Consider the following 24,693-nt stretch of genomic DNA (forward strand, 5'->3'; position numbering starts at 1 on the left):
TGAGAGAGCTGTTGCTGAACAGCTTGGTAGGTTTCTGGAGGAAACATCGGCTTTAGATCCATTTCAGTCCAGTTTCTGTCCTGGTTTTGGGACCGAGACGGCTCTGGTTGCTCTAACAGACGATCTTCGTAGACAGCTGGATCGAGGCGGGTCAGGACTGGTGATCCTTTTAGATTTGTCAACAGCCTTTGACATGGTCGATCATGATCTTCTGGACCACCGCCTTGCAGACGTGGGGATACAGGGCATAGCCCGTAAATGGCTGTGCTCTTTTATCTCTGGTTGGGGACAGAGGGTGGCACTAGGGAGGGAAATGTCGTTGCGCCACCCCTTGGTGTGTGGAGTGCCGCAGGGCGCAATCCTCTCCCCGATGCTTTTTAACATCTTTATGCGTCCCCTTGCCCAGATTGTCCGGAGCTTTGGGCAATATGCTGATGACACTCAGCTCTATCTGCTGATGGCCACACCGACTCGGCCCCAAACACACTGACCAGATGCTTGGAAGCTGTGGCTGGATGGTTTCGTGGGAGCCGATTGAAAATAAATCCTTCGAAGACAGAGGTCCTATGGCTGGGTCGGGATGGCATGGGGATGAGGGACCAACTCCCTTCTCTTGCGGGGGCCCAATTAGTGCCATTGCCTTCCGTTAAGAATTTGGGTGTAATCCTTGACGCCTCCCTTTCCATGGAGGTGCAGGTTACAGCAACAGCCAAGGCAACATTTTTCCACCTTCGCCGCATCAAGCAGTTGGTCCCTTACCTTTCCCGCCCTGACCTGGCCACAGTGATCCATGCGACGGTCACCTCCAGGCTTGACTACTGTAATTCGCTCTACGCGGGGCTGCCCTTGAAGCTGTCCCAGAAACTCCAGCGGGTGCAGAATGCTGCAGTGAGGCTCCTCACGGGGTCTCTGCCATGGGAGCATATTCACCCAGTGCTTTTCAAGCTGCACTGGCTCCCGGTGGAGTACAGGGTCAGATTTAAGGTGCTGCTTTTGACCTTTAAAGCCCTTCACGGCCTAGGACCCTCGTACCTACAGGACCACCTCTCCCGGTATGCCCCACAGAGAGCCTCAAGGTCCATAAATAGCAACACCCTAGTGGTCCCGGGCCCTAAGGAAGTTAGATTGGCTTCAACCAGAGCCAGGGCCTTTTCAACCAGAGCCAGGGCCTTTTCAAGTTAGATTGGCTTCAACCAGAGCCAGGGCCTGGTGGAACGCTTTGTCTCATGAGACCAGGGCCCTGCAGGATCTGATTTCTTTCCGCAGGACCTGTAAGACAGAGTTGTTCCGCCTGGCCTTTGGCTTGGAGCCAATTTGATTCCCTCCCTTTTCTTTTTTCTTTTCCTTTCTCCTCCTGCGATGAGGCTACATTTTATTATTTTAATGTTTCAATATTTTAATGTTGTATTTTAATTTTGTTTTTAAGTTGTAATCATTCAACTTATTTTTATTATTGCTTGTTAGCCGCCCTGAGCCCGGCCTTGGCTGGGGAGGGCAGGGTATACATAAATATTATTATTATTATTATTAATGATGGCATGGTTTTTCAACAAATGGCTACGGGGACTTTAGTTGGCCTTTAATACTAACAGGCCTGTTTGTGAATTATGGCAATGGATTCACTGGACCTTAAACTGGCTAAGGTCAAATCAGAAGGGGGAAACCCAGGTGCCTAGTGGCTTAAGTCTCAGGTGTCACCACTTAAGAATATGAAATATATATTTCAGCTTTATTTTGGAGGAGGCATGGGGGTCCTTTTATGAGGTCGTTGAACAGGCGTGTCATAAAGGGAATCAGGGTGTCTTTCAATTTCTTGCAGAATTCTGCTGTAAAGCCATCTGGGCCCAGGGCTTTGTGTGGTTCTACATTTTTGAGGACAGTCTCTTTTTCCTCTGGGGTAATAGCTGTCCATAATTCTTGTTCCTCTGCAGTTAGGGTTGGCATGGTCAGTCCTGCCTAGACCTTGTGCCATGGCATCCAGACAGGAATGTGAGATTGGTGTTGCCTGGGTCTTTGTCACCCCATGTTTCATACAGGCCTTCGTTTTTTAGCATTTTTAGTACAGTGGTATCTCTGCTTACGTACTTAAATTGTTCCAGAGGTCTGTTCTTAACCTGAAACGGTTCTTAACCTGAAGCACCACTTTAGCTAATGGGGCCTGCCGCTCCACCGCCGCCGCCACACAATTTCTGTTCTCATCCTGAAGTAAAGTTCTTAACCCGAGGTACTATTTCTGGGTTAGCGGAGTCTGTAACCTGAAGCGTCTGTAACCCAAGGTACCACTGTAGTCTATAGGAGTCTCTGCTGCCTCTTTTTTTGGCTTCCTTCAGAGGAAGGTTGTCCAGAGGATTTGGGGGTGAATGTCTTGGAGAGGTATCTCTGGTCTTTAGGTTGAGGTCACCTCCTAGAATTGTTTCCCCTCTGATGCAGGAGATGAGTTTATTTAGTCTTTTCTGGAAAAAATCTAACTGTTTTGAGTTTGGGGCCAATTGTCAATTTAGTTTTGCCATCTAGTGCTCCCCCTAACAAAGACGAACCTGCCTTTTTTGTCCTTCATTATTGTTGTAGTTTTAAAATGTAGGTGCCTGCTAAGCACTATGGCTCCTTCACTCTTATGCAGTACCTTAACACCACCAATAACCATGGCTGAAACTAGTTTGTGGGGAAATTAATCATTTACAGATTTCAACAACTATTCACTGAGTTTCACAGTCAATGACTCTTTTAGTATCACTGAGGTTTGGATTTCTCACTTCCTGCCCCCCAGAGACAAAGCAGGCCCCCCCTAACGTATGCACTGCCTGGCAAGGGTCTGTTTCATCACTGACTTTGTTCCTCCATTTAAAAAACAACCAGGGTGTCTGCTTGTCGCAAACCCTCCCCTCCTGCCTGCAACACTCATTCTGTGTCCCAGCGCAAGACATAGCCTGGCACCATCTTTGAAAGGGGCAGACTCAGACTCCTGTGTACAGTACTGCTAGGTATCACTAGCAACTAGTATCAGGTCAAAGGAGCCCCTCCCCACTCTAGAGACACTTAAAAGACAGCTGGAGGAGGGAAGGAGAGAGAGAAGGGAAGAGAAAATGATAGTTCCTATTACATCACTTTCAACAACATCATTTTCTGGATGAATAAAAAACAAAAACCTGTCCAGTAGCACCTTAGAGACCAACTAAGTTTGTCTCTAAGGTGCTACTGGACAGTTTTTAAAATTTATTTTGACTGCGTCAGACCCACACGACTACCTACCTGAATCTAGAATCGTTTTCTGGAAACAGAAGTGCCAACTGATTTCTGATAATGTTTAAGGCAGAAAAGATTTCACATCACACTTGCGCAACTCTATTAGCCTTTGTTATACTAACATGGAGGGGGGAACTTTTTCAGAAGCCACAAGAGACAGCCAATAGGAAGGTGCCATAGCAATAGAATAGAACAGAAGGGCAGAGAAGTCAGAGGCATTCTCCAACACCATCATTTACCTTACATAAGACCTTTGCATTTAGGTAAAAAACCACTGCAGATTTTGGACAGTTATTTAGAAAAGTAGACAATTAAACTTACACCTCTAGAATATGACTACCATATGATTTAAGGTATATAGCCCTAGCTCCCAAAGGGTGCTGTGGGATTACCTAGGGGAGTGCTAAGAGGCATGGGGCAGCAGGGGGGCACTGTGGTGAGCCCCACCCGAGTGAAGTGATCACTTATTTTGATCTTGGGGAGGGCAGCTGCTAAGCCACTGGATACTGCAGAACCTCCTCTATGATTTGAGAGCAGAAGGAAGCTCCCTGCTAGGGTTTTCCAGCTCATGCCACACACAACTCTGAGAGAGAGAGAGAGGCGTGTGCATTTCTGCATGCAGGTGTCTCCTGCTCTTAGGTTCACGCACACACAGTTATAAAAGCAACAAACACTTCACACTTCCTTTGGATCCCTTTTAGGATTTGGTTAATCACTAAAATAATACTTATGCTACTGTGATTAACAGAGGCAAAGAATTTACCTTCATCAGCTGCTCCGATAAAAATGAAATAACGCTGTTACCAAGGTGGCAGTTATAGAGCTTTGTGGGGGGTGTATGACTTTGGGTAAAGTCACATTGGAATACCTCTTTTATCAGTAAACAGCTAACTAATGTAATATAGGAAGAAGCAAATGCCTCATGGGAGTATTTTTCTCATGTGAAGAGATTGCTAATTAGGAGGTCACTATTGCATTTTAATCTAGGTAAAAGCAATTTAGACCTACAGTCTCACAGTCAAGATGGCATTTATTTGCTAGCTAATCAGCAGATATTTGCCCAAGTGATAACTTACATTGTTGATGGTAGGCAACAGTAAAATTTAAAAGACAAGTTACTGCATGATAAATGAAAACTGCTGACAAGATCAATATGTAATTAAGTATTCCAAGAGTCACAGATCTAGAGTTGTCTTTCAGTTGGGTACTTGATCAGAGCAAATAACTTGCCAGACCCATGGCCCAAGCCACCCTTTGGTACATATGTGTGTGCAGGCAGACATGCAGGTACATTAGTTCTGCATATCAGCAAACCTAAGCTAAAATAAATAAATAAATACAGCCAGGATGTGCAAGGGCTAGCACTGCAGAATCAAAAGCAATACTGTGTTCACATAAAGAGAAGCAGGTCAAAATGAAGAAGAGTTGCACAAAGTCTAACTACCTTCTGATGCGCTCCAACTTGGTCCTTTGTCAAGTTTAGCTTTCGTTTGGTTGGTGTTGTGTCCCCCCCCCCCCCAAATTCAGCCTATATTACATAAACTAGTGTGGTTAAGGACACATAAATCAGACTGTTACCCAAATACCAAGGAACCAATATATCATTAAATTAGGTCTTTGAAAGTCAGTGAGCAATCTTTATTAATGCAGGCCAATGTATTGTTGCAAATTAATTTTCAATGCAAAAGAAAAGCATGTCAAGGCCACTCAGAAAAACTAAAAAGAGGCAAATGAAAATAAAGAGGTATGCTACCATTCACTTTGAGAGGCTCTGCAACCCAAATCCATGTGCAACAAGTGCACAGCAAAGCATATTTATTGCACTAAACAGCCCGTTGCTGTGCAGAAATGCCCTTAGTCATGCACCTTTTTAAGAAGAAGAGCTTTCAACATGAAGTAACTCAAAATGTCTTATTTTAGAGTCAGACATTAAGGAAAGCTCTCCTCTTAGTTTCATGTAAAACAGAGTTTTAGGAAATAACTGAATTACCAACTACAGTTAAGCCCAAGGCGGAGACCTCCAAAACAATCTGTTTCCCTGTCATATAGAATTCTGTTGTTTTACCTCTTCCCACTACCCTCACTGTAGGAAAAACATCACTAGGATCATAGCAGTTGACTTTCAAGTACCACTCATTTAACAAGTCATCAAAAGTCACCTCTCTTAAACACAAAGGATTCCCTCAAGCCTCCCCAAAAGGCCAACCAAGCTTGTATACAAAAACCCACAATGAATTCATGGGCATAACTCAAGGGGGCAGCTGCCCTCCATCAATTAAATCAATAAAAATACTTAACTAAGGTTCTGCCCCCTAACATAAATCCTGGCTACGCCCATGAATGAATTCCAAAGAAGTACTACATCAGTAGGATCTGTCCTACATACACTTCCATAGGAAAATTCATGAACTTCTCACTAGACCCACCCTGACATGCATATTGTTTTACAGTGACAAAGCAAAGGGCTGCTTACTTGCCACATAATCAACTCTATGAACTTGAGAAGCAGTAAATTCATATTTCTCTTTCAAGTATGTAGGTAACCAGAGAGAACCTACAAAAAATTCAATGGGCAGAGAGGAATGCCTCCCTAACACACTTTGGCAAAGGGTACCTCATCACCTTTTTGCAGATAAATGGCTCATAAAGCATGCACTCCTCCTGTTCCCTGCTGTGGTGAGATTTGCAATCTGGTACAGAGAAAGAAAGATGAAGGAAAACAGTCTCCCTTGGGGAAAACCATACACTGTATTCTTTTCTTCTTCTTCTGGAGAAAGTGTTGCAGTGGCCACACTTAAAAGAATCCCATGGAGTTCAGCACCACCACAGTGGCAACAGGATAAAATGATGACCGGTCCTCCACCACAGAAATATGCACCTTTTATGTATAAGCTGATGGAAGGGACAATTCATTGCCCTAATCTTTTTAACTCTGCAGCTTTAAGAATGAGTTTGGACTGAAGGGAAGGGTGCTCAGCATCTCACCCCAAAGCAACGTCAAGTATGAACTGCATTTGGGAGGCAACAGGGAATCCCCGGCTTGTGGTGCAGATCCTCACATGAGAAATGCCTGCTTTTAAGAAAACAAAATTTGTAGAAGGGAGTCCCAGGCACTCCTAACAAGCCAGTCCCCATCCCTCTTCCTCCACTAATACAGCCTCTTCATGTGCAATATGTCCGTCCCTCACGAAAGGGATGCCTTGCACCTTAGCAGACAGGATATCCCCGCCACCATGACACTCGCACGGTGCTCGTCCGCCGCCTGCCGCCTCCTCCTCCTCTGCAGTGGGGAATGCCGGGCTCCTTGGCACAGGAAGCCCCCTGCCCAGCTCGGCCAGCCGGAGGGGCTTCCCTCTCGCGCGCACACACGCACCCCAGGCGCAATTCGGGGGGGGTGGATGCTCCGCTGTCACCCTGGACCCCCCCCTTTTGCAGGGCTCGGTAGTGCAATCGGGATTGGGGACCCCAGCGCCTCCCATTGCAGCAGGTGAGCACGTGCGCCTTTGCAGAGGCCGGGAGAGGCCGGGAGGTGGGGGGGAAGGAGGGGGGGCAGGAAACCCCCCGCCCCAAAGGAGCCACGTACCTGCTGCTGGGGCCGCCGCGGCCGCCCGAGAAGCCTAACGGGAAGCCGCTCTCCTCGGCTGCTGCAAGAGCAGCTGCAGCTCCGAAGGATCAGGCTAAGCGGCGCGCGAGCGAGCGCCGAGCCACACGCACGTGCGCGCGCCCTCTCCCTCCGAGGTCCAGGGTTCCAGCGCCACCACGCATGCGCCAGCCCCTTCTCCTCCACACTCCCGCCCCCGCCGCCTTCCCTCAGCCGACGAGCCCGCGCTTCCTTCTGCGGGGCGGGAGGGAAGGAGTCCCCCCCCCCGCCATTCCTCTTTCCCTCCCGCCCGTCGGTCGCCTTGGAAACAAACCCGCTGCGCGGCGGGCGGGGCGCTCCCGCGGGTCACGTGGTGGACTCTGGCGGCCCAATGGAGGCGGCGGGCGGAGGGCTTGGTAGTAATAGTAAGGCTGAGGAGAAAGGGGCGGGGCGAGGAAGGGGATTGGCGGTTGCCGAGGGGAGGCCTCGCCGGGGGGGGGCTCGCCTTCGCCTCAGGTTTAGGCGGGAAGAGAGGCCGGGAGGCTTCTCACTGTCCCACGACGCCCCCCCCCCGCCTGGCACCTGGAAGTCACAAAAGCTGTCAACATGAATAAAATAGCCAAACTGGTGCCACCATTACTTAAGCCCCACTACAAGGGTGGGGCTTTTGTTTCTTTCTTTCTTCTCTTTTCTCTGGCATGGAATATTTGTATGTTTACCCTCCCATCCCAAACGGGCCCTCATGTAATATTTATAAGTAATTAAATGAAACGAGGACTATTTGCAGTTGTCAACAGGTGTAAGAAAATCTGCCCACAGCTGACTCAAATTCTCTTTTTATTGAAGGTTGTTGCTCTTAGCAGCAAGTTTACTTACAAAGTCCTAATGTAAAAATTCAGAGCCTAGCAACAAGCTAAGCTAATTGCCACCAGCCCTCCGCCAGTGGGGCGGAGAATGGTGGGATAAGCCAGTGGTTTCCAACCCGTGTGCCATGGCACCCTGGGGCGCCTTGAAGGATGGCCGGGGGGCTGCGGGCAACCCTGGCCTCCCTCCCTCTTCCCTCCCTCCTCGGATGCCCTCTTGCCTCTGGCTGTTGCAGCAGCCCTGGCTACAAGTTCTGTGGGCAAAGGGTGCCCTTAGGGCTGGCCAGGGGGTGCTGGGTGCCAGGAGCTGAGGCGGCCTTGGAGGAAGGAAGCCAGCGGGCGAGGGAGCCCAGCCCTGGCTGGACAAGGGGGAGGCCAGGCAGGCAGGCAGTGCTGTGCTGGCCTGCCTTGTGCTTGCTGCATGCAAGGCCTGCCTGGGAGCTGAGGGTCTGGTGCTGAAGGGGAGACTCTGCCATGCAGGCCCAGTGGCGCCCGCTGCTGCCTCCCAAGGTGAGTAAGGTGCTGGTCTCACGCTCACCTTTGGCCAGTCTCTGTTGGGCTGCTAAGGCTGGAGCCACCCTCTTCCCAGGCCCCTGGGGGGGGGAGGCGTCAGGAAGCTCCTCTCTTTGGCGTGTCTCAACACAAGGGAGGGTGTTCAGAAAGGGGTGAGGGGCTGCAGGCGAGGGGTGACCTAACGCCTCCAGAGCCCCCTGGGGGAGCCGCAGAAAGAAGGTAGTTGGTCAGGGGAGCCGTGAACTCAAAAAGGTTGAAAACCTCTGCCCTAGAGCAAAACTAACTAGATGCCAGGTCTAAGGCCACAATCCTCCATTCAATTTATTGGGAGTACGGTAAATCTAACTGAATTTATCAGGACTTAATAGCTGATGAAAGCTTCCATACATAACTAGAATTTATATATTTATATTTCACTATCTTCTGCCAACCTAGCAGTTCGAAAGCACGTCAAAGTGCAAGTAGATAAATAGGTACCACTCCGGTGGGAAGGTAAACGGCGTTTCCGTGCGCTGCTGTGGTTCGCCAGAAGCGGCTTAGTCATGCTGGCCACATGACCCGGAAGCTGTACGCCGGCTCCCTCAGCCAATTAAGCGAGATGAGCGCCACAACCCCAGAATCGGTCATGACTGGACCTAATGGTCAGGGGTCCCTTTACCTTTATACATCACTATAGTGTTCTTGAAGCTACGAACATGAGTTTGACCAAACTGCGGGAGGCAGTGGAAGGCAGGAGTGCCTGGCGTGCTCTGGTCCAGGGGGTCACGAAGAGTCGGACACGACTAAACGACTAAACAACATGGATCACTAAGGGCATTGTGGTGTAAACCACTGAGCCTAGGGCTTGCTGATTGGAAGGTCAGCGGTTCGAATCCCCTCGGCGGTGTGAGCTACTATCAAGTAGATAAATAGGTGGGAAGGTAAACAGCGGTTCCGTGCGCTGCTCTGGTTTCGCCAGAAGCGGCTTAGTCATGCTGGCTACATGACCGAGAAAAACTGCAGACAAACGTTGGCTCCCTCAGCCAGTAAAGTGAGATGAGCTCCGCAACCCCAGAGTCATTCGCAACTGGACTTAACTGTCAGAGGTCCTTTACCTTTACCTTTTTATACATCACTAAACGAGTTTAATCTAAATGTTGAGGTCAGAAAAGGACAAAATCAAACAGGATTTGACTTTGGGGGGTGGGTCTGGTTGGAGTTGCTTTTAAGTAGAAGATTTGTCTCGTGATATAATCAAACTTTTTTCTGTAGCATGTTTTATTATCGCTTCATTATAAAATACATGAGTTGTATAAAGGGATCTAGTAATATAATGGACTTTGTTGTTACCATACTTCGGACAGTAACTGATACATACTGGATCCATTCAAATAACATAATTCTACAAGAGAAGTGAGAGACATCTAGAGAAACTGGTTTGGTTGCATAAGGAACTGAGATGTAAGAAGGCTATGTATAAGAAATGGAAGAAAGGAGAAATCAGAAAGGAAGAGTGTATACAAATAGCAAACAGTTGTAGGGAGAAAGTCAGATGGGCCAGAGCTCAGAATGAAGGTTTGCAACGACTTGGATGAAGGAATTGAGGGGATGCTCATCCAGTTTACAGATGACACCAAATTGGGTGGGGTAGCCAATGCCACAGAAGACAGAATTGGAATTCAAAATGACCGTAATAGATTGGAGAACACGTTCCAAACAAACAAAATGAATTCCAGTAGGGACAAATGAATGGTTCTGCACTTAGGCAGGAAAAACAAGCTACACAAATATAAGATGGGGGACGCTTGGCTTGCCAGCAGTACATGTGAAAAGGATCTAGGGGTCTTAGTAGACCAAAGGTTTGCCATGAGTCAACAGTATGATGCAGCAGCATAAAAAACTGTTATTCTAGGCAGCAACAACAGCATCAATGGTATAGTATACCATTCAAGGGAAGTAATTTGTTGTTGGTATCCGTCTTTCTCAAGAAACAATGGAGTCTGCCTCCGGGGGTGAAGTTAAACCACTGGAGAATAACAGCAGCCGCTTTGACTGCAGAGACCTGTAAATTGTAACTGCTGCCTTCCACATTGTTTCTTCTGTGTTAGCAGCACAAGCCTGGGTAATGTGTATGGAGGTCCTGGACTGGCCAGACAAGAAGATTCCCTGCCCTCCAATGCGGCCTGGCTGATGTGGTCCAAAAGAAAGCAGAGCAATACATTTGGCACCAGCTTGGCTGCGGGAGTTGCCAGAATGAGGTGTACAAGGTGCTATCCAACCATCTTAGGGATTGCACTCCGCATTTATGTAGGGTTTGCTCCTTAGGCTTTTCTTCTCCTGAAGATAATAATAATAATAATTTATTATTTGTACCCCGCCCATCTGGCTGGGTTTCCCCAGCCACTCTGGGCGGCTTCCACAAAGACCAAAAATACACTAAGATGTCACACATTAAAAACTTCCTCGAACAGGGCTGCTTTAAGATGTCTTCTGAATGTCAGGTAGTTGTTCTCTTTGACATCTGATGGGAGGGCATTCCACAGGGCGGGTGCCACTACCGAGAAGGCCCTCTGCCTGGTTCCCTGTAGCTTTGCTTCTCGCAATGAGGGAACCACCACAAGGCCCTCGGCGCTGGACCTCAGCGTCCAGGCAGAACGCTGGGGGTGGAGACGCTCCTTCAGGTATACTGGGCCGAGGCCGTTTAGGGCTTTAAAGGTCAACACCAACACTTTGAATTGTGCTCGGAAATGTACTGGGAGCCAATGTAGGTCTTTCAAGACCAGTGTTATGCAGTCTCAGCGGCCGCCCCCAGTCACCAGTCTAGCTGCCGCATTCTGGATTAGTTGTAGTTTCCGGGTATGGAAGGAATAGTCCCGCTCTATTCTGCCTTGGTTAGACCACAGCAGGAGTACTGTGTCTGCTTCTGGGCACCTCAGTTTAAGAAGGATATTGACTAGCTGGAATGTGTGCAGAGCAGGGCAACCAAGATGAAAAGGGTCCGGAAACCAAGCCTTTTGAGGAGCTGGGTATGTTTAGCCTGGAAAAGAGGAGATACATCTTAAAATACCTAAATGGCTGTCACATGGAGGATTGAGCAAGCTTTTTTCTCCTGCTCTGGAAGCTAGGACTTCAACCAATGGATTCAAGTTACAAGAAAGGAGATTCCAACTAAACTTCAGGAAGAACTTTCTGACAGTAAGGACTGTTCGACATTCAGGAGGTGGTGGACTCTCCTTTCTTGGAGATTTTTCAGCAGATGTTAGGTTATCTGTCATGGAGACTTTAGCTGAGATTCCTGCATTGCAGGGGGTTGGACTAGATGACCCTCGCGGTCCTTTCCAACTCTAGAATTCCATGATTCTAACAAAGCAATGTCTGTTGTTTTGTGCAACTTACATGCATGTTTTAGAGTCTGGCTAGCATATTATTAATTGACACAGGGCATATTGGCACACCATGGGGAATGGCAGAAGCTTTAAAAGAGCTGCATTTTAAAATGCTAAAATGTTGCCTGCTTGTTCATATATGCACACTGGGCAGATTGCATAACCATGCAGAGAGAACAGCTGCAAGATTAGATGGTACAGCTTAGAGATTACGTTGATTCAGCAGATTGCCTTGTGGCTGTCTGAGAAAGATTACACCATTGGAGTAAAGAATACCCGTTTACACAGGGTAAGCTCCAAACTAAGTAGAAAAAACTAACTCAATACAAAATTACATTAAAAAGAGGGGTGGGGATAAATTGTCACAATCTCATAAAATTTGATATATATATATTTCTGAGTACCACATCAACCTCAGATTTCTAAACTGTTTTTGCTTTGTGTGTATTGCCTATGATTAGAAGTAGTTTTTGAATAAGTTAATTCAGTTATATGTTGTTCCATAATCAAAGCTTTACAAGTATATAGTAGGGAATGGAAGGAGCACTGGGTTGACTGAATACAGTGGTACCTCAGGTTACATACGCTTCAGGTTACATACGCTTCAGGTTACAGACTCCGCTAACCCAGAATATTACCTCGGGTTAAGAACTTTGCTTCAGGGTGAGAACAGAAATCATGCAGCAGCGGGGCAGCGGCAGCGGGAGCCCCATTAGCTAAAGTGGTGCTTTAGGTTAAGAACAGTTTCAGGTTAAGAACAGACCTCCAGAACGAATTAAGTACTTAACCCGAGGTACCACTGTAATGTGATGAAGGAATGTGCTAAACTGGTGCTTGGCTGTAGTTATGAACTGGATGAAAGCAAAAACAAACAAACAAAAAACCCTAACGCTCAGTCCAGATGTGACTAGGCATTTTAAAATGGTGGTTACTCAGTCTGGATTAGGGGGGATGCAACTTTATATGGTCATACTTTTCCTGAAGGATCAGGTGTGCTACCTCTGGGTACGTTACTGCCAGTCAATGGAGGCACAAGTTAGCTCTCGGGCACAGGGTGCCTTCCATCAGCTTCAGCTAATGGCACAACTGCAACGCTTATCTGGGTGAGGATAAGCAGTTTTAGTTGTCTATGTTCTGGTAACCCGTAGTTAGATAACTGCAATGTGATACATGGAGCTGCCTCTGAAGCAGCAGCCTGATCACTGATTGGAACCAGGATGTAGTAGCCTATAATACTAATTCTGGTCTCACTGTATTGGTTGCCAGTTGTTTTCCAAGCCCAGTTCACAGTGCAGGTTTTGACCTATAAAACACAATTTTTTATACAGCTCAGGACCCCGATTATAGGCTTTCCCAGTCCAAACCTTCCTGGACCTTTTAATCATCATCTGGCTTTTCTCCGCGTGCCGCCTCTGAAAAAGGTGTCGTGGGTTGCAGTGAGAGAACAGGCTTTTTCAGTTGCTGTCCCTCAGCTGTGGAATGCCTTTTCCAATGATGTTTGCCTGGCATGAGCTTTGTCCATTTTTAAGCACCATGCAAAGGTGTTATTGTTCTCCTAGACATTTGAATCTCAGTGTGGTTTCATTTTTGTCCTGTTTTTTTGTGTCCATCTTTTAATTGGGTGGAAAATGATATTTTCCTTGTTATTGAATGTTGGTTGATACTGTGTATCAACACTGGTTGATACTGTGTATGATTTTACTGTTTTACTGTTGTTGTTTTTGGTATCTCTGTATTTTAAACTTATAAATTGCTTTGAGACCTTAATAATGATAATGATGGAGATTGGAGAGTTTTGTTGGTGAGGTGAAACTGCAAGAACTCTGGTCTATGGCTCTTTAATATGAACAAATATCACTATTTAGGAGCAATGACTATCCTTGCTATATTTAATGTACATGGGGCATTTAAAAATAGTATATATATAATGCTTCTAGAACATCTTTAGGGAGTTCCCTAGGTACTGAACATGTGATTTTATACATCTGTCAACTAATTTACAGATTACAGTATGAAATCAGGCATTCAGAAATAATGGGACAGCTGTTCTCAGTTGCACTCATGCATCCCTACTGAATGCAGCTGGTTTTCAGGAGGGAAATTAGCCTGTTAATGTGTTTAGGGTACAGGAGTATCCAGGATGCTCATCATCTGCTGTCAACCTTAGTAATGACCAATATACACAGTTCAACATTAATTTGTGTTTTGTTCAACGTTAATTTGTGTTATATTCTGATGAAAAGGAACTTGTGCTTATTTTGTATATTTTAGTATTTTTCTTATCTAAAGTACAGCTAAGTTCTAATATTTTTCTTACGCTGCAGCCCAACAAACTGTTTGAGCATAATTCTGTTTAATTCCATGCTTCCTGGCAGACAAGACACTGCAAGAATTTAATTCTGGTCAATGAGCCACAATAGCTGCTAGAGGGCCATGAAAATTCCAGATTTGTTCTGAATCTATTAAATATCTAGGTATATTAATACCAAAAGATATAACACAGTCACAGAAAAGATATAACACAGTCACAGTTAATATAAAGTAATTAATAAGAGTTTTCTTCAGATATTGATAGTTGGGAGTCATTGAACCTTACCCTTTGGGGAATGGTGAATGCTCTCAAAATGAATATTATTCTGAGATTCACTTATATTCTGAACGGGATTTCAGTTTTTATATCTGGATCATATTTCCAAAGATAAACACCCTCATTAGGAAATGCCTTGCAGCGAATGCAGCTAGAAATTAAAGAAGGTGGTTTCAGAATTCTGAATTTAGAATTAGATAATTATGCTTATATACTGTTAATGTAGTAAATTAAATATTGGAAAGCTACTGCTGGCCTCAATTTTCCAGCGTGAGCAACCCTGGAATATATGCATAAGTACCTTTGGTTGCTTGGACAATACTCAGAAAAAATATTTGAAATCCCAGGTGACTGGAAACAACTACATTAGAAGGATATAGAATAATAAAAACAAATTTGATCCATTTTCACATCCTAAACTTACTTTCTAAGGAAACCCTACTCTAAAAATTGCAAAAAAGATGGTATGGAAAAATCAGATGGAAGCAGGTGACTGATAGATAAGGAAGAAAATATCAGATGCGGCCCAATGGCAATATCTTCAATTACAACATCGCCTAAGAAGTGTGTTTGGGCTGGCAGCCCTCTCAGCTTCTGAGACACCTGAGATATTAGAACAATGGGATAACTCATTGAAGACAAGCTAAGGATTGAAGGACTAGCTAAGATAGCTCTGTATTGGAGATGTGGCAAGGACAATGCCCCCCTGAAACATATGTTTGTACAGTGTTCTATACACACCAAGTTTTGGGAGAAAGTGCTGGACTGTGCAGAAAAAAGTTCAATCTTTCAGCGGAGAATATTCTTTTGAACTATATACCTTTTGAACTATATACCTCTTTTGAGCTATATACCTAACAATGGGACATGAAAATGGATTCTACATGCCCTAATAGTGACCAAGAGTCTGATACTGCTGAATAGCTATGATCAACATTAATTCATGGACCAACAGTATGACAACACATGCAATTTATGAACAGACTACTTAACAGATGTTTGGATAAATATGACAACATTCGGAATGAGTTTAAACAGAATGTAATACACTATTAGCCAATGTATCTATTAGGATAATAACACTATATCAATTTATATAAGAATTTATGGGAGTAGATTACATTTCAATTTTGTATATTTCCCCCCCTTTCTTATGCACATGTTTTAGTTTTTCTCCCTCACTTCCCCCTTTTTTCTTTGTATCACTCTATTTCTTTATAGTTTAAATTATTTCAGTAAAAGAATATGTTTTAAATGTCTATCTCAAAGAGACAATTAAGCTCTTATTCAGCCTTATGTCATAATACATTTGTTTGTTTTTGGTGCAGTAACTAACAGAACCTCCCAGGCTACTGGTGTACATGTGTGGGTATCAGATGTTCTTTTTGGCAGCAAAACAAGCTAATGCTACTGTAGGCTGCATGAACAGTGTCCAAATCAAGGGAAGTAATAGTGCACTCTATTCTGTCTTAGCCTGACCACACCTGGAATACCGTGTCCAATTCTGGGAAGCACAATTAAAGAAGGATGTTGACAAACTGGAATATGTGCAGAGTAAGGCAACCAAGATGATCAAGGGACTGGAAACCAAGCAATATGAGGATCTGGGTATGTAGCATGGAAAAGAGGAGATTGAGAGGAGATATAATAGCCATCTTCAAAGATATTAAGGGCTGTCACATGTAGGATAGAGCACACTTTCCCCCCACTGCTCTGGAGGGTAGGACCTGAACCCATGGCTTCAAGTTTACAAGAAAGGAGATTCCGACTAAACAGCAGAAAGAACTTTCTGACAGTAAAAGCTGTTTGACAGTGGAATTATCTCCCTCATGGGGTGGTGGGCTCTCCTTCATTGGAGGTTTTTAAGCAGAGGGTGGAAGGCCACCTGTCACGGATACTCTATCTGAGATATCTGCATTGCAGGGGGTTACACTCGTCAAATACACCCCTTTGTCTTGTGGCTTCATCCTACTTTAGGGTGGGTAGGCATTGGGATTGAGACGGTTATCTGTCTGACACTTTGAGGGCAGAATATCACCAGTCATGACTCCTTGGGAAGGCCCTGCAGACCTGACTGTACATCTTGGGGATTATACCTCACTTCCCTGGGTCCTAAATGCCATTGGAACTGAGAAGATTGATACAATGATGTGATTTCTTATGAATTTCTAAAGTTTTCCCATTGATCCTGTACATAGATACATTTATCAATGAATTGCTACATTTTGTAATGTGCAGTGGAGGCTCTTCATCTTTGCCTCATAGTGTGGAGAGACAAGGCTCAGAGTGTGGGGGAGGTCTCTCCTCCCCCTTCCAATTTCCCTGTAACAAATGCAAACTGGTTTGATTTGGCTATTGCATTTAACCCTGAAATGCAGCTTAGCTAAGAGACTGACTGAGCCATGAATCAAGAAGTCTGCTGCTTAAGTCTTTGCTTTGAATTCACTATATGGCATTTGGTAAGTCACTCTTTCGCAGCCTCAGTGCCCCCATCAACAGTATTTATTTGGCCCTGCAGTTTCAGAAAACTTCTTTCCTAGCCCAACCTGGAGATACAGGGGATTTAAAATGGAACCTTTTGCAAGCAATGGATGTCCCCTGCCAATGAGCTACAGCCCTACCCATTTTGCCAAGGGAAAGATTTTCTTCAGGCATCGCCTCCAGGCTCATAACAAAATTGTCCCAACTTTCATTTAGGGTTGGCGGTATGACGTACACCTTTGCAATGTCTTGTTCCTGCAGCTCCACAAATGTTTTCTTTATAGCTAGCAGGTGGTATTTGCTGCTGTTGTAGCCTTAACATAAATGTCTCTCAATGCTTGCTGGCTCTGCTTAGCTTCAGCAACGCCCTCACGTTGACGAGTTAGCTGTCCTCCAAACCCAGGATGATAGTGGCATGAGCTCGCTCATCCTTCTGTAGACACGCAGCATTGGGGTTGTCTGAAGTCTGTTCACTTATCAGAGGCCATAAATCCTCCCGATGCAGAAACAGCTCCATCTGGACACTCTAGGTCAAATATTTGGTTAACCACTCTTAAGAGCGTTTCTGAAGCAATGTGGTTCAGGGGGAGGAGCATATAGGGATATATACAATATTAGCCATACTCAGAGCAGGCCCACTGAGATTAATGGACATGACATGGGTCCCTTAATTTCAGTGGGTCTGCTCTGAGTAAAACTTAGCTGAATACAATCTATTGACTTGCAGAGATTTGGAATGCTTATTTATTATACTTTATAGTTTGTGAGGGACTGATATATTAAAGTTGGTAAGAGAATAGTACCATGTACAGAAATTACTACCACCTCTGGTAGTAACACCTGCAAGGAGTGTTGACAGCCAGTACTAGAACGCTATATTAATGCAACTATTACAATGCTTGAGTTCAATTACTGTTTTACAGTGTTGTAAAGCACAAAACCAGCACTACCATTCTCTTACCAATGGGACTTCCAAGTGTTAGAGCTACAAGTGTTCTTTGTACAGAAGCCAGTGCCTCAAGAGTTAAAAAGGAACAGAGCTGGTTATTAAATTGTGTAGTTTTTACTCTGGTCTATTATCTCCAGGTTTTACAGCTGTCATTTCTACTCTTTGAATACTCGTTTTGAGAAGTGATAACAATCCGTTGACAAAGAAAAATGGCTTACGTGTGGTAGAGAACTATCTATGGGAGGAAGGCATCTTCTCTCACTCTAGTAAAACCTGACTGTAATCAGTTAATGTAATCTTCTTGTAACAATACACTTCCCTGCATGCACCAGAGAGGCCTCAGGGATGGTTTTCTGTGTAGGTATGGTTACTAGACTAGCATCCATGGAAAACAAAACTGCAAAAATAAATAAATAAATAAATAAAATGGATACAATAAAAACATGAAGCAACTAGCTTATACAATCTAAAGTTTTTATCACTGTAATTCATAACACATCAGTGGTGACTATGGCATCCAGTGGATCGTAGCTGAAAGTGAATGTTAACAGAAACAGGTTGCATTGATAATTGTCCTAGAGAGAGCTTTGCATCAGCAGCATTACACATTTGGTGGGGTGAAAAGATAATTGGCAATGATCAACAAAGCAAAATGATTCCTCACACAGAGTGATCCTTGCACAGGTGTATTGCCCATAATAGACAAGGTAGAGTCAGTGTGTTCTGCACAGCAAGTAACTTCCAGCAGCTAAATGGAATGAACAGTTAAAAGTTACTAGCTGCTAACTACTTGGGGAGCCATTCCAAATCCCCAAAGAACCACAACTTCGGCACTAGAATAAATATATATTCTTGCATCCTTTGTTCCCACAATTACTCTAAGAAGACTGCACCATTTTTTAAAGACTTAATAGTTGGAAACCACCTGATCTCCAGCAGCAGCAGCAACAACAACAACAACAACAATAATAATAATAATAATTTATTTATTTATACCCCACCCATCTGGCTGGGTTTCCCCAGCCACTCTGGGTGGCTTCCAACAGAATATTAAAATACAATAATCTATTAAACATTAAAAGTTTCCCTAAACAGGGTTGCCTTCAGATGTCTTCTAAAAGTCTGGTAGTTGTTTTTCTCTTTGACATCTGTTGGGAGGGCGTTCTACAGGGCGGGCGCCACTACCGAGAAGGCCCTCTGCCTGGTTCCCTGTAACTTGGTTTCTCGCAGCGAGGGAACTGCCAGAAGGCCCTCGGCACTGGACCTCATTAGTGGCCAAATATGGTTTGCTCTAAGGGCAGATCAGACAAAATCCTGACAAAGGAGTCTGTCTATCCCGCTTTGCCTGCAGCTTTGCCTTTAGCACTTCTGTCAGGGCCATATGAAGAATTCCGTTAAACTGGGCTGCAAACACCTTAAAGGCGAGAATTCTTTCTATTTCAAGGTTGGAGTGACGAAACAAAAGATGCACTCTGTAAGATGAGAGTTCTTCCTAAGGGGATAGAAATGTTTACCTTTTTAGTGTCTCTACCCTCATCCCCCCAGTAACATATTGCACAGGTTCTTCTCAGGGATTATTAGCACAGAAGAATAATGCACCTGTTACTCAGTTGATGTGAGGGATCCTCTCATCTTTTAACCACCTCCACCCCAATTTATGAACGACACAGCTACTTCTCATCATGCCATTTATTTGGCAGGCCAACATTCCTCTGGCAGTACAAGTGAAGAACTGAGGCACTGCTTTTGTTAAAGATAGAAATTGAGATGCTTGTTGCATTGTAGTCTCAAAATGGAAGTTGGAAGTATTTATGTTCTAGGAACATTTAGATAACAGAAAAATGTGTAGAGCTACTTCTAGTAGCTTTTGTTTAACATCCACCTTGATGTAGATTTCTTAATGATAATAATAAATGGCATTTTAATTTACATGAAGGTATTGCATTACTAGGATAATAGAAATGCATGGGGTGTGTCTAAGAGGGCATAAGAGCCCATGTCAAGATAGGTATCTCTCTCTAACTAGTCCAGTTTACTAGAAATGCAAGAAAAATATGCCTTTGGTTTCAGAAAACTATTATTTGGTGAAATACTGAGTAGTTTGAAAATATTTAAATAAAATGAGAGGTAGAAAATTACCGTAATTCTGATTTCCAAGCTCCATGAACTGTTTGAGGAGACAAATATATATAGAGGTGTAAATTAAAGACATACCAATAAATACATTATTGTTAAGTTAGGAGTTAAGTTGATATGTTGTTGTTGCTTTGCTTGATCTGCAAAAATGTAATTCTGGCTTCTTCCTTTCATGTTTCTGTTGCCCTGCCTAAATATCTGCACTAGTCTAGAAATAAGAGTAGTCCATCTGCACAGAATTGTAGCAACTCGCTGTATCTAGAGTTCTTGTCCTAATGCAAAGATACATAGCTAGCAATCTCTATGTTCAGGGCAAGCACCAAATTATTGTTATCATTATTATTTGTTAATATTTATTAAATTTGTATACTGCCCTACACCTGTAAATCTCAGAGCCATTCACAACATAAAATTACAATATAAAAAACATAGAATACGTAATAAAAGCAAAAACAAAGACAACCCAATAATGCCCCATTCCACAACATATTGAAAAAGGAATCAAATGTTAAGAGGAACGTTTTTGTCTGGTGCCTGTTAATGAAGGCACTAGCTGAACCTCCCTGGGCAGATCATTCCAGGAAGAGGGAGCCATCACAGAAAAGGCCCATTCTTGTGTTGCCACCCTCCGGACTTCTAATGGAAGAGGCACATGAAGAAGGGCCTCAGAAGTTGATCTCAGGGTTTGGGTAGGTTCAACTGGAGAGTAGTAGTCCTATGTCACCTAAGAAATTGTTTTCCAAGTGTGTGTGTGTGTGTGTGTGTGTGTGTGCAGTGGCGGAGTTACATGCTCTGGCACCAGGGGGCGGAGAGCAGGCGGGGGTGGGGCTGTTGCGTGTCCTGGGGGCGTGGCGTGCTGCCTGCCGGGGGCGTGGTGCCCAGCGTGGGCAGGGGGCAGCCAAGATGGCACCCCACCGGGATCGTGCTGCCGGGGGCGGTGTGCTCCCCCCGCACCCCTCGTCTTCTGCCAGTGTGTGTGTCTGTGTGTGAAAGAGAGAAGCGGGGGCAATGTATCAGTTTTGTCATACCTGTACCACCTTCACCTGACTGCTGGCAGGAGAAGGCAATCCTAGCAGGGCCGACAGCAAGTGGTGCACACTTTTCTACAGAACTTTATTTGAAGTTGTTGGCTCCCAGGGACTTTTCTTGGGGGGGGGGTGCAGGGTGTGCCATGGAGCAACAGTCTGCCACAGAATGCCATTCTGGAAACTACTTCCTTGACTATGTCAATCAGTGTGTCACAGCATTTTTATGACAAGGTTCCTAGTAAAGTGATATCATTTTGCAAACAAAGTGAGTAATCCTGCCATTTCTAGATAGAAAGATAATTTCCTACAACATGTAACAAAATGTTTTTTAGACAATCAGTTGCTGCTAGAGATTCAGTGACGTATACATTTTTTTCACATCAGTTCAGCCTATTTGTAAAACAAAACAGTGATCTAGTTTGTATGAGCAGTTACCATGGCTTCCCATCCAAACTGCATGTGGCTTGAAGGACAGGTAAGAGACCTCCGCCTCACATCTAGCTGACTGTATCTAGAATTCTAGAAATTGATTCAACATAGTATTTGAGAATAAATCTTAGGCAGACAGGAAATATAATTTGTAACTATTTGCAAGATCATTAAAAACAGTGACTCTCTAGGATTTATAGTATTTTATCCCAATGGAGTGTCAGGTCGTATTTAAACCTTCACTTACCAGAGCCCCAGCCAGCCATAAATAAATAAATAAATCCCCCAAACCCCAGACATTTCATTTAAAATGTAAAATTCCCCTTGATGGACATGTTGGCGCTGAAAAGAGATTATGTCTGGGATTTCCCGGACATGTGGCAACCCGTGTATGTGTGTGTGAATGCTGTTTGAAAGAACATGGAAGTTTACAGAACCTGGCTCCATGGCACAACTAGTGCTTTTTCAGAACTAGAAATGTTTATAAGTAAGTTCTGCTACCTAATAAAGAGCAGGGTAGTTTGTTACCTCAAAATACTCTGGGTTGGTCTAACTCAGGCAAACTTGGCCCTCCAGATGTTTTGGGACTACAACCCCCATCATCCCTAGCTAACTGGACCAGGGATGATGGGCACTGTAGTCCCAAAACATCTGGAGGACCAAGTTTGGCCATGTCTGATCTAACTGAACATGCAGACTGCATACAGACCGTACATTTAAAGCACCCCCCCAAAAAAAGTCCTGGGAATTTTGGTTAACCACAGAGCTACAAATCCAACACCCTTAGCAAATTGCAATTTTCAGGATTATTTGGGGGGGTGATAATAAATTCAATATATTCAGTACTCATGACAACCAGAGACACGAGAACAATCCTCCCTTATTATGTAAGCAAACTCTTAGAAATGATATTGTTTCTAGGAATTTATTTGCACAATAAGGGTAGTTACATTTGCCATAAAAATTAAGCTTAGAAGCAGAATGCAAATATGAAATTACTTTCTGTTTTTCTTCTAGCTGAACAAAGTTGAAATCACCATCGACATGAGTTCCGAATCTAGTGCACAAAGAATTTTTTTTAATGTACGTTACTATTTTATCATAAGATATTTGCAGATGTATGTTTTTAAAACACAGAAAACTATTACAGTGTGTTCAGTAATGGGTTTAATGGTTTAGTAATATTTCTGTCTAATTATATTTAAATGATTATTTCTATATCATTATAGTTAATGCAAATAATATGAAGGTCAAGGAAAACTGCCCAAATGTACATATTTTTTAATAAAAATGCACAAATATTTGGTTTAATACAAATAACTATTAATCATAGTATGCTGGATTTATTTGAATTTAATGTCTTATCATTTGGTTTTACAGTTTTGGTGTAAAGATTATAAGCCATAAGGATTATTTATTTTGTCCCACGGAAATCAATACTAACATTCCAGAGGTTTGGGATTGCACCATTAATATAGCAACTACCCCAAATGAAGAAAACAGAAAAAAAATGATTTTCCTGAATACTCTGTGCAAAATGGAATTGGTAGCACATTTGGGGCAGTGTGTCCTCTGCTGGTTTAGGGGTAAATCTCCAACCTGCGTAGTGGAAACGGCTCTTCTGAACCTCTGCATGCAATGGGAGTGCTCCACCACTGAGCTATGTGTGCACTTTTTGGTAAATCAATTTGAATTGAATTAATTTTATAATGAAATGATTTTAGAATGCTGTACTATTTTATTGTTGTGAGCCGCCCTGAGCCCGGCTTCGGCTGGGGAGGGCGGGATATAAATAAATTTTATTATTATTTATTATTATTATTAAATGCTTAAAACCAGAGCACGTAACTGGGATTGAGAAGCATTACCAACATAGAAGAAATTGTATGTCTGCATTCAGCACAGTTTCCTAACCCTTCCCATGGCTCATCTTCTTCCGCCACCCCTCCCCTGATATTACCTCCCTTTATTAATCCCTGAGAAAAGCTGGAAATGGTACTCTCAAAAATTCTGCATTCCTAAAAAAGTTTAAATTATATGCCAGTATGCATTTAAATGCTACAGTTTATGGCCCATTGAGTTAAAATGCAAAAACTCCAATAGTTTGTAATGATTCTGGATTGTGCCCTAAGTAAATATATGTAAATAATTTTATTATCGAACTTCCCACAAACATACGTATATGCATGCCTCAGAATTTGGATATGCTTTCTCTGAAAAATGTGACAAAGAGATAGTAAAGATAGCATCACTGTCACATAAGTAATTCACAGGCAACAGGTTGCCCTAAAGGTGATTATATGGATCTAATCAAAGTACTTTCGGGAATTGGTTTGAAGTATAGGTTCAGGTGCATAGATCTAATCAACCTGGGTGCAGTAGTTGATTTGAAATGTAGGTCATGGAACTGCCTCTAAGCGCTGCAAGGTTAGCCACTGGCATTTTAAAGTAGCTTGGAACTCTCTGTTAAGAATACAGAATACGGTACATTTCAAGTGTTAAACAAAGTAAGCATGTATTAAATTTACGTTTGTAACCAGAGAGTTAGCTTCTTCTGTTTATGTTGCTATTTGGAAGCTGCTTTGAAGTTCAGTCAAATGTCACTGACAGTGCATTTTTGCTTTACGATCAAAGCCCTGTTACAGTGACATGTATGCAATGCTGTGAGAACAAAGGGGCGGTTCTCCTGACCCATACCTGGCCTCTGTGTACACCTTTGTCTGTGCCTCAACCTCACCCACGTTGCACTATGCAGTCATATAAATTGTCAGCTTTGAGCATCAAGTACATAATGCCAGACCTTGCTGCTGAATACACTGCATTTTCTTTAACTTAAATGCATCATTTTGTGCACGCAGTTTGGAATTTTAACACTCAGGTAAGCACTCAGGTCTGCTTTTTTTTTTTTTTACTGATGCCTCTTACTGTTTTCAGTTTTATTTCCTTATATACAAAGTTGATAGAACATACAGCTGTAGAAATGAGCCACAGAGAAGAACTGTTAATTAACCAGTGTAATTCAGGGAGCTGTCATTTAATGTTTCTGTTGCAGAATCAGGATACATAAAGAAATTGATTATTCTTTCAAGAATCATCATTGGTTTTATTTATACCGTAAGTATAGATCTCTTTAACCTTTTTATGAAACAGTATGCCATTTACAATGAACAAAATTTATTCAGACGTTTCCTCTTGACAAATATTGGATGATCCTGCATTATCCAGGGCAAATGGAAAAAAGCGTTTCAAGTGACATAGGTGAATGTGTAATATTCCAAGTGCAACCTCTTTCATCCACAAAAGGTCCATGCTCTACTGGTTGATTTAGTATCAGGATTTAGATTACCTGCAACAAAAGCAATATAGCACAATTTTACCTTTTTTGTAGATGTTATTGCACAAGTATGAAATGTAAATTTGAAAATAATCATTGTTAGTAACTATGGAAATTAGTAAGTGCAATTTATTATATTTTCCCCAAATTAAACATGTTTAGTTTAGGACAGGGATGGCTATTTC

General features: G+C 43.4%; 2 protein-coding genes across 17 annotated transcripts in view; one reads left to right on the plus strand and one right to left on the minus strand.

Annotated features, from left to right (window-relative positions):
- TMEM266 (transmembrane protein 266) overlaps positions 1–7,104 on the minus strand; it is a 92,439-nt gene extending 85,335 nt beyond the window's left edge. For 3 of the 6 annotated variants that reach the window (XM_053402655.1, XM_053402660.1, XM_053402657.1), the window contains exon 1: positions 6,827–7,104. The gene's annotated coding sequence lies outside the window, so the exon portion shown is untranslated. The remainder of the gene's footprint in view (positions 1–6,826) is intronic. The other 3 variants (XM_053402659.1, XM_053402658.1, XM_053402654.1) reach the window with 1 other exon arrangement.
- NRG4 (neuregulin 4) overlaps positions 1–24,693 on the plus strand; it is a 70,926-nt gene that overhangs the window by 24,500 nt on the left and 21,733 nt on the right. For 2 of the 11 annotated variants that reach the window (XM_053402687.1, XM_053402684.1), the window contains exons 2-4: positions 15,625–15,759; positions 22,192–22,257; positions 24,227–24,288. The gene's annotated coding sequence lies outside the window, so the exon portion shown is untranslated. Of the gene's footprint in view, positions 1–6,550; positions 6,731–8,128; positions 8,197–15,624; positions 15,760–20,904; positions 21,221–22,191; positions 22,258–23,933; positions 24,053–24,226; positions 24,289–24,693 lie in introns of those variants that run through there. The other 9 variants (XM_053402691.1, XM_053402685.1, XM_053402686.1 and 6 more) reach the window with 8 other exon arrangements.

The sequence above is a fragment of the Podarcis raffonei genome, chromosome 9 (assembly GCF_027172205.1).
Source record: "Podarcis raffonei isolate rPodRaf1 chromosome 9, rPodRaf1.pri, whole genome shotgun sequence".
In the NCBI taxonomy this organism is placed as follows: domain Eukaryota; kingdom Metazoa; phylum Chordata; class Lepidosauria; order Squamata; family Lacertidae; genus Podarcis; species Podarcis raffonei.